Source organism: Crocodylus porosus, unplaced genomic scaffold (genome assembly GCF_001723895.1).
Source record: "Crocodylus porosus isolate Cpor-Errol unplaced genomic scaffold, CroPor_comp1, whole genome shotgun sequence".
Taxonomy (NCBI): domain Eukaryota; kingdom Metazoa; phylum Chordata; order Crocodylia; family Crocodylidae; genus Crocodylus; species Crocodylus porosus.
The window spans coordinates 17,829,538-17,841,359 of NW_017728918.1; the positions used below are offsets into that span (position 1 = coordinate 17,829,538).

The 11,822-nt window shown below is 41.7% G+C and overlaps 1 long non-coding RNA gene across 1 annotated transcript in view; it reads right to left on the reverse strand.

The window, feature by feature from the left end:
- The window catches only part of LOC109311625, a 16,340-nt gene extending 5,140 nt beyond the window's left edge, over positions 1–11,200 (reverse strand). The window contains exons 1-2 of the long non-coding RNA XR_002101552.1: positions 8,593–11,200; positions 8,154–8,280 (exon numbers count right to left, since the gene is read on the reverse strand). This is a non-coding gene — a long non-coding RNA (uncharacterized LOC109311625). The remainder of the gene's footprint in view (positions 1–8,153; positions 8,281–8,592) is intronic.
- Positions 11,201–11,822: the final 622 nt, after the last annotated feature.

Consider the following 11,822-nt stretch of genomic DNA (forward strand, 5'->3'; position numbering starts at 1 on the left):
CCCCAGCACCCTTCCCACTTCCCTTCTGCTCCTCCCCAAGCATTACTTCCGGCAGCCCACAATCAGCCACAAGTAAGCAAGGAGGGAGTAGGAGGAGCAGGGGGGACCCTGAGGGATGGGGGCAGGGAGCCCTGGAAGTGAAGGAAAGCCAGAAATAATAATGGGAGGGATTCTTACCTTTCAGTCCTCCAGACCCCTGCTGACCTGAACACATGACTACTCCAAACTTGATCTAGCACTAACACCCAGTCAACATTTGAGCAACTCACAATGAAACATGTAACAAGACCCTTAGTCTTTACCATAAGGAATTCTTTATATATATTCTTATAGATATACTGTTCTTTCCACATCACTAGCCATATTTAGATACTACCAGCAGTTCACTTGCTACTTCAGGCACAAGCTACAATACTCAGCCAATAACTACAGTCATGAGAGAGTTAACACAGGACTCTGCTATCTTGCCAACAACCTTGGCCGCTGCATGGCATGCTCAGTGTCTCCAGGCTTGCTTTTTTTTCCAGAAAAGAAAGCAACTTCCCTGCTTAAAACACACACACCAATTTTGGGAGGCCAATTATGGGGGAGATGGTGTGTGTTGCATGTGAGAAAATACTGTGCTTATGATAGGCTAAGAGGATGCTGCTTCTAACCTGTTACAAAATAATGGTTAAAATCTTTCAAGTGGACAGTTATATTACACCATAAAAAGTATGTGCAATGTAGCAAATATAATTACTGTAGAGACCCTTTTGTGGGGTTTTCCTGACCTTTCATTTTACTTGCTAACAATGCATTTAATGTCTTTTAAATATAGAAAAATAAAAGGAATAATAAGAGAAAAGAAATTGTTCTGTTTAATAATTTCAGTGTTTAAATAGTCCCAAACAGGCTTTGAAGTTCATAGAACCCCTGAAGTGAATGAGAGAATGGAAAGGGTAAGTGAATGCCATTTCTAAAGCAACTTCTCTGCTGGAATCAATTTTCCGCAAGCCTGGTTTCATAGGGATGGAGCACACGACACTACATTTTGTCATTTGTATGCTTGCAATGTAAAAAGATGATACTATTATTTACAATGAAAGTTTATCATTTGAAAAATATTGCAAAATGCAGCCTGTGCTGCCAAAAGCTGTGAAACCACTAGAATCATGAATGTGTTCACAGGTGTGTTTCAGTGAGACATTTACAATCTTTGTCAGGTAGGGCTTCTCAGTGGTAGCTTATATTCACACCACTGGGGAATGTCTAACTATACTTTTTAAAATCTTAGCACTATGGACTTACTTCATTGTTAAGGTCTCATCTGCAACAGGGAAAATTTCTTTGATTGCAACTGCCAGTCAGCAATGGATTTTAGCTTACTTCAATTTTCCAGGTCTATAAATTGCATGCGTGGGTGAACAGTGTTGGGGTCCCCACAAGCTGAGCATCACTCACCAACACCCTCCGACTGCCAAGAGTCTACAGCAGGATGGACCACACATAGGCATGGCTTCTGCACATTAACAATTAAAATGAGTTTTAAACCCCCTCCCACCGATGTCATATCATTCCCTCCCCAATGAATTATGAGGTGATCCCTTACTTGTACATACATTTCTGATATCACACTTCCCACCCGGTAATGGGGCCTCTTTTATATATTTATTTAACACAGGATGAGTTGTAACAAATGCTGTACTTTTGATTTTCATTAATAAGTTACAAGCATAAGTGTCCTACATGGCAAAAGGAATTGAAACTATGGGTCAGGCACACAAATAACTAAGGAACAAAAATAAAAGGTAATCCCCCTTATGTGTCAGATTTACACCACCTTAACAGAAGGGCCGGCATATTCGCTGAGGCACCTGTACTTTTCATCGGTAGCTTTTCTGAAGCGGTTTTGACAAGTACTCTGATTTTATCGTTGCCAAGCTCCGCCAGCCTTTAATACATTCTTCCTCCATGAATATCCCTATGGGATTTATGTACCTCGTTGCTGCTCCATTTGGTGTAAGGGTGAGGGGGGAATCTGTGCTTTTCACCTATCACCTGTACTGTGTGCAAATGTAAACATCACAACACGTCAGGGGGAAAAAAGTTTTACAGCCAAGGAAACAGAAGCACAGAGAGGTCAAGGCAAAATCCTACACTTCTTCTTTTGAGACAACACCGCAGTGGTACCCTGGCATGTCACCTGCCTAAGCCACCATGGCTCCAGCACTCACTGCAGCTCCTGGCCAAATCACTACCTCTCAGGACTGTCACACAGCCATAAACTTTGCAGTTAGCTTTCTGTGTCCTTTGGAGACCTATGCTGGAATCCTTCCCTGTGATTTCGGAGGTGCACTGGGGAGAAGAGAGTAACTGGCAGCATCTGTACCACGGAGCTGAACTATTGGATTGGCGCCTCTCATCTACTGATAGCACCTACACAAGAAGTTTCCAGTGAAAAGTGGCTACATCTGACTGAATTAAGTGCAGGACAGTGATATCAAAGAAGTGGAGCCTCACAAAATAGCAGCCAAATGTGCTTTACTCTGTTGATGCAATATTGTTTGAACAGGTAAATGGCATTCAGGAACTCAGGCAGTAGAACATACAATATTGGAAACACAATGTAGACAACTGGACTCAAATTCTAGTTCACCAAAAGGCATCTTAGTCCTATTTACATAACAAAATGGTACTGTGCATAGGTGAACCTAGGATTTTGAAAAGAAGGGTGCAGATGGTGAGGTGCCTCATCATATATAGCACAAAACATTTTTCTCCAGTTAAAGAGAAACTTGAAGATTTACTAATATGTGAGGGCTACTGCTATATTATTCCATTTCAGATTAGACCAAAAGCAAATGTAACCTTCTACCATACCCTTCTGGCAGTGAGAAGAGCCAAGTTCAACTTAGGGTTTCTACACAACTTGGTTATCTTTGCTTGAGCCCCCACCTAGAAACCTGGGGAACTAATTTTGCCCTGGTGTTCCAATGTGAACGAACTTCTTCAGTCTCAAGCAATATTAAATGGTAACAGGGTTTACTAATGGCCAGGAAAGGGAATAGGATGACAACCAGATTTAGAAATGTTTAAATGCTCAGTCGCCCACTTCACCCCACTATTAACAGTTTAGCATGTCAATATGGTCAGAGTTCTTGTCCCATACAGAGTGGCCAGTATAGCCAGTCCAACCAATGTCATTGATAGCCCAAAGTTTCCCATGCCTTACCACTGCTCGGGCACTGCTCCATCATTGCACCTCACAGCTGGAGTGCTGCTCCTTGCCAGTTGCTGGGGAGCACTGCTACTTTGCTGCTGAGGCACTGCTTCTCTTTTGGTGTAGAAGCGACCCAGCTGTTTTAAATCGATGTTCTTCCCAGATCTAGTAGGTCCTGTGACTCTTCCTGACTTGTTATCTCCCTAAGGATTTCAGCTTTAAGGAACCCAGTGGGTAACAGGCCCAGGCAGAACCCACTAAAAGGATTTCTACATCACAAGTGCTTATCCTTGGATGAATGGATGGATGGGTATCTTCAGTCTGAAACCTCTTTTCCTCTTGGGATTCCTGAGCTGAAAGTGCCTTCACCTTAGACTTCCATACAAATCATGGTGAGCACAAACCTTTCAGCAACGTTTACTCAGCCACCCAGATAAGGGACATGCAGTTAAGGGACACAGTTTTCTATGGGTGTGTGTAGACAAAATGGGGGGCATGTGTGCACAACACTTTAAAGCAGGTTAAATTGTTTTGCACTGCTTTAATGGTGTTGGTGTTTACACATGTCAGTGACATATTATACATTAATTCCAGCCTCTGGAGCACATTCGGTGGTGTCATGAGCTTTAAATGACTTTGGGGCACAGCAAACTAAAACACCTCCGAAGAGTTTTAGTTTGCTGCCCTACAGCCGCAGAGCAAAGGCCCAGGCTTCATGTGGCTCAGGGACTGTTCAGGCGGCCTGTACAGGCGGCCTGGCAGCACCACAGAAAGGCAGGCTCCACAGAAGAAAAAAAAAAAGCAGTGAGCCTGATCTCTTTTTTTTTTTTCCCTGGAGCCTGCCTGCCTGCATGAGCTGTGCGGGGACCTGGTTCTTCCCTCCATGGCTGCGGTGCTCCCAGGGACCACCCCAGCTGGGTGCCCGTAGGCGGATGCCACCTGGGGCAGGGGGCACTGCTGCTGTGGAGGGAAGCACCAGTCCCCCTCCCTGCAGCCCAGGGACCACTCCGCCTGCCAGCAGCTCACCCTCCCCTCCCATCACCAGAGAGGCAGGTAAAGACACAGGTGTACACGATCCAGGGGTTTAATTCACCTTAAATTGAAGTGGTATTTATAAAAACCCACCACTTCAACTTAGGGCCCCTGATTCATCTATACATGCCCCCAAATCTGACTTTGTATCCTAATGATCGAACGCAAATATGTACCACAGAGAAGTTGTCACACCAGTACAGTAGCAGTGGGGTCATACAAATATAACTTTATAGGAATGCTCACTAATTTGCTAGATTACATAAAGTTTAAAAAGTACAACACGCTGACAAAAAATAGATGAAAAGGCTGCTGACAGTTGTGGGGTGGGGGAGGGAATGGTGCTTTACTGGAAGATGAGTCACATGAGTTTGATCTGGCTCACCCAATGTCTGCATAGATCACATGCTTCAGCACGGCTTTTTTGCATTTTTATCTAATAGCTATTGGATAAAAGCACCAAAAAGCCGCACCAAAATGTGCAATTGCACTTGGTGGGCTGGGTCAAACTAATGTGGCTCCTTTTCTGGGCACGCTCTGTGCTAGGTGTGGGGATGTGCCAAGCTGGAAGTAAAAAGCACCATTTTTTTCCATGTCTGTCAGCAGCCAAAATGTTTTATTAGTCCTGTAGTCATTATAATTATATGCACATCTCTAATTCTGATTTTAACAGAAAATCTAGCCTTCTCGAGTATCTTGACAGTGCATTCTGCACCTGTGTTAATATTGCCACATCTAAGTTAAGGTTTTGAGCTAGAGAGAAAAACAATCTGCAGGGCCATGAAACAGAAGACAGATATTACCAGGAATGGCTAACAGGAAGACAAACTGCAGAAGAAAGAATAGCTTGATTAATGGAACATCAAGACCATTAAAAAGGTGAAAGGATCCTTAACACGTATGAAGTGAAAGATTAGCAAGAATCAGGTAGATCATAATGATCTATGAAGTTATTTGACTCCCTCAGTGCTGCCTTAATTGTAACAGTGTTGCTGTGTCCAGGTATTTGGTTTTAGAGAGAGGTGGCTACCAAGGTAAGGAAGTGCTTGACTACCTCCAGTGTATTTCTGCTGAAGGAAATTTGAGGCAAGCTGATAGACCACTCCAGTCTTCTCAGTGTTGACAGAAAGGCCCAAAGTTAGGCAGGATTCTGCAAAGAGATCCAGCATGGTCTGGAGGACTTCTTCAATGCACATAATGATGGCACAGTCATCAGTGCATTGAAGGTCAAGGATGGTTGTTTTTAATATTTTGATCTTTGAGCAAAACTGTCCCAGATTGAAAAGTCCACCACCTGTTCAGTATTCAGTGTCAATTCCAGAAAGGACGCAGTCCTTAACAAGAACCAGGATGACAGTCAAAAAATGGAGGCTAGAATTGCAGCAAAGGTGCATCCTTGCTTAATTCCAGTTTGGATGGCAAATGGATCTGTCTCTGATCTGCTAAAAGGAATAGTAATAGTCATCTGGTCATGATAATAACAGTCATCAAGGTTTCTGGACCTCAATGTATTTTTCAGGCTAGTATTTTCTACAATCCTTTGTGATTGATAGAGTCAAAGGTCTTAGTAAGGTCACTAAAAGCCATATACAGATCAGTTGGTGATCCTCAGGCTCCAGCTTCACTGGACCAGGGACTACCTGCAGATTCCTGGCTTTCCGCTCCTAAAACAAGTGCTGTACTCCAAGCTTAACTGCAGCCTGAGATCTTGTGATGGCCAGACAAAATGCTACAAGGCCACATTGAATGCATACACCAATACCTCTAATCAACTCCAATTGTGCCACAACCTCAACCAAAAGGCAGCCTGCTTCAAGGTAAAGTAGCTTGCCCTTAAAGCAGAGAAGAGAGAGTGGAGAAAGGAGGAGAGAAATCCCAGCCAACGGCTGACTCTCCTCTGTGGAAAGACCAGCAACTTCTGCAGACAGACCATAGCTCAGGGGCTGGACTCTTAAGTCAATTCACGACCCATCACTGAGCTGTGATAGAGATTATCTTTGAATTGAGGGACTGCTAATGATAGTTGTTTTTAAAGTTTGGTTGCAGCAAGAATCAAACAGGGTGCAAATGTACCGCCCCTGGATCCACCCACCATGTATCAATCATTTCAACTTCTTCAGTAGAGTTTAGTTCCTATATTCGCCTGGATGACTAAATTTGTCCTAAGCATGCTGAGAAGGGATTTACCATGTCTGTTTAAATGCTGTTAGAGATCTTGTGGAGCTGAAGCAAGGTTTGGGCTTGCCTGCATATTTAAATATTAAAGAAATGATTTGTGTTCTTTAAGAAACTTCTAAATGGGCCCTTTATGATAAAGTTCTGCAACAGGACAGGCATTTTAAAGTGCAAACGGACTAATTTTGGGAAGGTGATAAGATTCCTGGGGGTTTCCATGAAATGAAATAGCCATTCTGTTGAAATGTTTTTTAAAAAAAAAAGGTGACCTGAGTGGGAAGTTGGAAACAAACCAAAAAACTGAAAAAATAGATAAGATTCCAGAGAACAAACCTTCTAAATTTCTTATCGCTCCATCCAGAATGGTTATGTGAAACACTAGCGCACATTCAATAATTGGTGTCAGATCCTAGTATAAACTTCATAGCTCCATTGTCTTATTTTGTCCAGTGGAGTACTTGTCTAATATTCTGTTCTTATTCAAGTATTTCTTTCCAGAGCACTCTTGACATTGCTATGGCAGGAATCACCAGGTGGTGCTATTATGTACATTCCAATATGTTTTTCCTCCCTTAATGTGGGAGTAATATATAGTCTTTGATGGAATGCTGTATTTTGTTAGTTTTGTGCATTATTTCTTTTTGGGGGGGGAGCGGAAGAGGTTGCAAATAGCTAGAAAGCTTGCTCTGTCTTAATTTATTAGTCACCCTGTTCAGCGGGATCGGGGGAAGGGGGAGTCGTTCCCCCAAGAAGCTCATGTTGGTATTTGGTATTTGAACAAGCATTTCTGTAAGCTGCCATTGCCCGAGTGAGGTTTGTAACCACTTATGTTCAAGAATTGATTTATACGGTATAAATAAGCAGGTAACCTGACCTTCATCACTATTTTCTTTTCCTGTGAAAAATGACTTTGGAGGTCTAAAAGTCTGTTGCCGCTTAGCAGGGGGCAAGGGAGGAGCATGATAGCAAGATGCTTCCTTGTCAATTGGTTTATTAATGTATGTGGGTCTGGAAACAAGTTTGTTTTTCCCAGATTCATATATTAATATATAAAAATAGTTCCTCCTGGAGGACTCATGAAAGTCTGGACATTGTTTGCATAAAATGCCCAGATTTTGAATGCTTACGCACTACTCTATACCCTTGCTTCTACAAAACTGGGCTGCAAATATTGTGACAACACCTTTTCTTTAGAGATATATAAACTCCAAACTCCAAAGACAAGTTTATATATATATTTATATATTATTAAATAATTATATATATTTTTTCTTGTGATGTTCATACTTCAAAATAATGAACTAGTCCAGCTAATTTCCCCACAGTGTAACAGTACAACTGGATCCAAATTTAACCAGAACTGGGGATGCATGAAGAGAGGAAGCGTGTTCTTTCTTTGTTTTAGTCAAATAATAGAAGAGTAATGAAACTCTTTCAAACTAAAGTTTTCATTTACGTTTTGGGAGCAGTTCAGACTGGCTTGTATATCATTGGATCTGTTTATCCTTCATTCTGAAGGTAAGTCCAGGCAGAAACAAATTATTTCTCTAGAGGTGAATATTGTATTGCTACATTTCCAAGCACTAAAGTAGCAATTATTTAATAAGCTGTTGTCTCTGTATGAGTCTCAGAACCCCAAATACAGTATCTGAATGTTGTTTCATACATTTCTGAACTTCTAGTCTAGTTAGCCTGATACCTGCTGCAAGAAAATGATCAAACTGTCTTAGAGTTGACAACTCACTTCTTTGAAGCAGTTCGAATTGCAGCTTCTGACTCCAGTACTCTGCCAGCACATTAAACCAGTCTGCAGACATCAGTAGCTGGCTTTCCCCTGCTCTGAAGCTTCAAATTAAATTGCTGCTGAGACTCTGTGACATAAATTAAGAATAAAAAAAAACAGTTTGGAGTTCATGGCTCTGAAGAAATCACCAAACAAGTTATATTTTGGCAGCCCACAGCTCACAACTCTGAAAATAAGACAGCAAAGCAATTCACATGTCCACTGCGTGTTTTATAACCCTATGCAGACTGAGCCATCTTGTAGGCACATGCCTGACTATTTTCAGTGGCTCCGGTCCCACAAATATGGCAAAGTCCTTTAGCACCAACTAGCCGCTAGGGGCTGTTGAAAAGTAGCAAGAGATGTCAGTTGCTGGAATTTTGACTGAAGCCAATAGTACCTGGATTTCAGATTTGCTGCTCAGATTTGCCAATGTGCAAATGAAGTCATCTTTGGCAACATGATGATCTGCTGATTACTGCCTCGGCCTTGGGAACATAGAATTTTATTTTCATCACTATTGCTACAGCATCATTTTATAGTAACTTGGTTGCTCGTGGGCATTTCAGTGCGTCCATCTGGGAATCAAACATTTCTTCTCCTGTTCCAAACAGGCAGTGTGACATATCCAAAGAACCTATAACTGACATGGCCCATTAGTCATAGAATCATCCCCCTAAAATTAGCAGCAGCTTTTCATCTTTACAGGCCTCATGCCTCAGTCCATATGTAGAACATACAAAATTGATTTTTGTTTTCTGGCATGTAACCTTGTCTTTCCGGTACTTTGGTTCCAGACCTTCATGAGCTATGCAGGTGGCTTTTGTTGCTGCACAGCTCATATCCTTGACAGTTACTGCATCTACACAGTACTTCTGGATTCAGCCAGGCTGAAACATTCTCACAAACAGTTACTTAAGATTACCAGCATTAGCACATATATGTAATAGCAATTAATAACACTTTTGCTTCTTGACGGTCCCCGGTGCTGCTTAGATGGTATTATTTCAACAGCTCTTAAAAAGCCAGCAACTAGGACTATTTTTCCTTCTTTGTTTCAGAACTTAATTTGGTCTAGTTTAGTTTACTAAAATACATGGAAGGAGCAAATCAGTTATAGTAAAGTAATGCTGTGGCATATGGGGCCCAACATTTCAAGAATGGCTTTGAATTGTAATTTGCCTCGGTTTGGGGTGCTTCACTTGAGGTTTTGAGAGGTGCTAAGCAGTTACCACTCCTTTGTAACCCAGTAGAAACTGGTGTCAGTATTTAACGCCTCTGACAATTTGGGTCATGGTACTTCAAAGTGGGCCCCCAAAATTAAAAGCTGTATTCAAAAGTGTTTGCCTAAGTCAACATTTTTGTAACTGGTAAGAAATAGTGACTGAAGCATTACCATTTAGTGACCGACGTATGTGTATATTTACTTGATTATATGCTATCCTCCTTCAGAAAAGTCTCGGGGCAGCTTACAGTGAAAACAAGGTATCATATTTGCCTGAATCCAAGAAAACCTTGAATTTAAGATGATACCCCAATAATTAGATTCCACCTATGGAAATACTTACCATTATTAATACTTGCTATTATTTTTATAAACAGCTTTCTGACAAAAACTAAGCCATAAATTCAACAAAGATCTATATTGGTCTGTCCAGAAAATCCTGAAAAGTCTTACACCTTTCTTAGATCCTACAACTTAAGACTGGCCACTTTCACATGCACACTTACTCTCAGTGTCTTCACTGCTCTCTTCACTCTCTTCACTGCTCTCATCTTTTTCAGCATACCACAAAACATCTTCTTCAGTTCCATCCATGGCATTGGATATACCACATTACTTGAAGCGTTTACAAATGCACTCTGAAGATATCCCTTCTCCAAGAAGTCAGAATCCATTGGCAAAGTGGTGCTATGGTTGGCTTCTAAATCTTCCCACCAGGTGCAGGCTCATGTTTCCCTGCCAAGAGCCAGTCTCAATACTGACACCATAAATGGTCCTTAAAGGCCTTATTCACTACAACATCCAGTACTTGGAATTTAGATGTCATACCAGCAGGTATGACTACAAGATTACAGTTCATTAACTGATTTTTTGCTGTTATGGCTGGTGTTAAATGCCCTTTGAATGAATTTAATGGTAACATTCCTTTTTTTTCTTTAGCAGTGCCTCAGGTCTCTTGTTTCACCCAACATCTAGCTGGTCATTCATCAGTTCACTTGACATCCATCCTTGTTCCTGGCACCTAACCACTATTCCTGGTGGCAACTTTTTTTTTGGCAGTTTTCCATTTCAAAATCACATAGGGTGGTAATTTTCTACCATCTGCCAATACTGCTAACATTGCTGTAATTTGCAAATTTTCATTTCCTGTATTTCTCAGAATTATGGAGTTTGCATCTCTCTCATTGACAGTGACATTGCTCAGCATGTTGAAATACAGCTGAGTCTCATCAACATTACCTATGTGGCCCAATGGATGATCATGAGTCTTGCATAGACCAATGAGATATCACTGAAATTCAACACATTTTTCATTGCAAGCTTCTTGCAACTTTTGTGCAAGTGATACTCTTCATCTCAGGACTAAGCCACCATGTTGTGCCACCCATTGCTTGCCTTGAATTTTTGCTGCAGAATGTTTAATTCCATCACTATTTCTAATGCCTTAAGTCTAAGTACTTTGTGGGTAATTATTTCTCTTTTCTTGAACATATTTAAGAATATGTTAAGAACATTTATTAATTTCAGAAAAGCTACCCTTTTTGGACCGCTGAACAATTTGAGTGTCGCAGTCTTGAATTTTCCTATTAATTGTCTCCACTGATTCAAATTTACTTCAGCAGCTCTATACTTCTTGCCTACCCTACAGTTATTTGTTTCTTCAGCATAATTTATGGTCTTCATTTTAAAGTTCAGATCACAGCAGCACCTCATTCCTTTCAGTGTCTTCACATCTGTACTGCTATTTTCCTTTTTTTTCAATGTGACCTGTCATAGGGGTTGCCCTGCTGCTGCTTGCCCCATAGAATTTATTCTAGGTTCCTACGTTTTTACGTTCTGGCCAGTCAGTGGTGATCAGTCCCTGAAATCCACTGCTTTCCCTGTCACCCTGCTGGGTGCCCCCCCAGCCAGGTACTTAATCACTTGGGCCCTTGTCACCTGCCCCCCCAAATATGCCCCCCCCCTTACTGCCTCCCCCAACTACTTCTCACTCCCTGCCCCCCACCCACCAGGTGCCCTTGGTTGCCCACCCCACTAACATCTCCACCCTGGTCCTAGGACCATTAAGTCATAGCTTCAAAGTCCTTTCTTGCTCTCCTTTTGATGCCATAAGTCTTTCACTCTTGGCTGAACGTAACCATATAAGCTTGCCCATTGAAAGGCTCTGGACTTTCCCAAGGCAGAAACAGGCTTGTAGTCCCATGAGGAGGTGTGTATTTTTCAGCAAGTGGCTCCTAGGTCTTAAAACTCCAATAGCTGGAATAGGATTTGGGCCTAAAAGACAAGGAAAAAAAATCAATGGATGAGAAACAACTGGGCTGGAGTGTATATGGAGGAGACAGTGTGAAAAGGAAAAATAGAGTGATGTATTTCTTAGCTAATCAGGAGCAGTAATGGCAACTTGC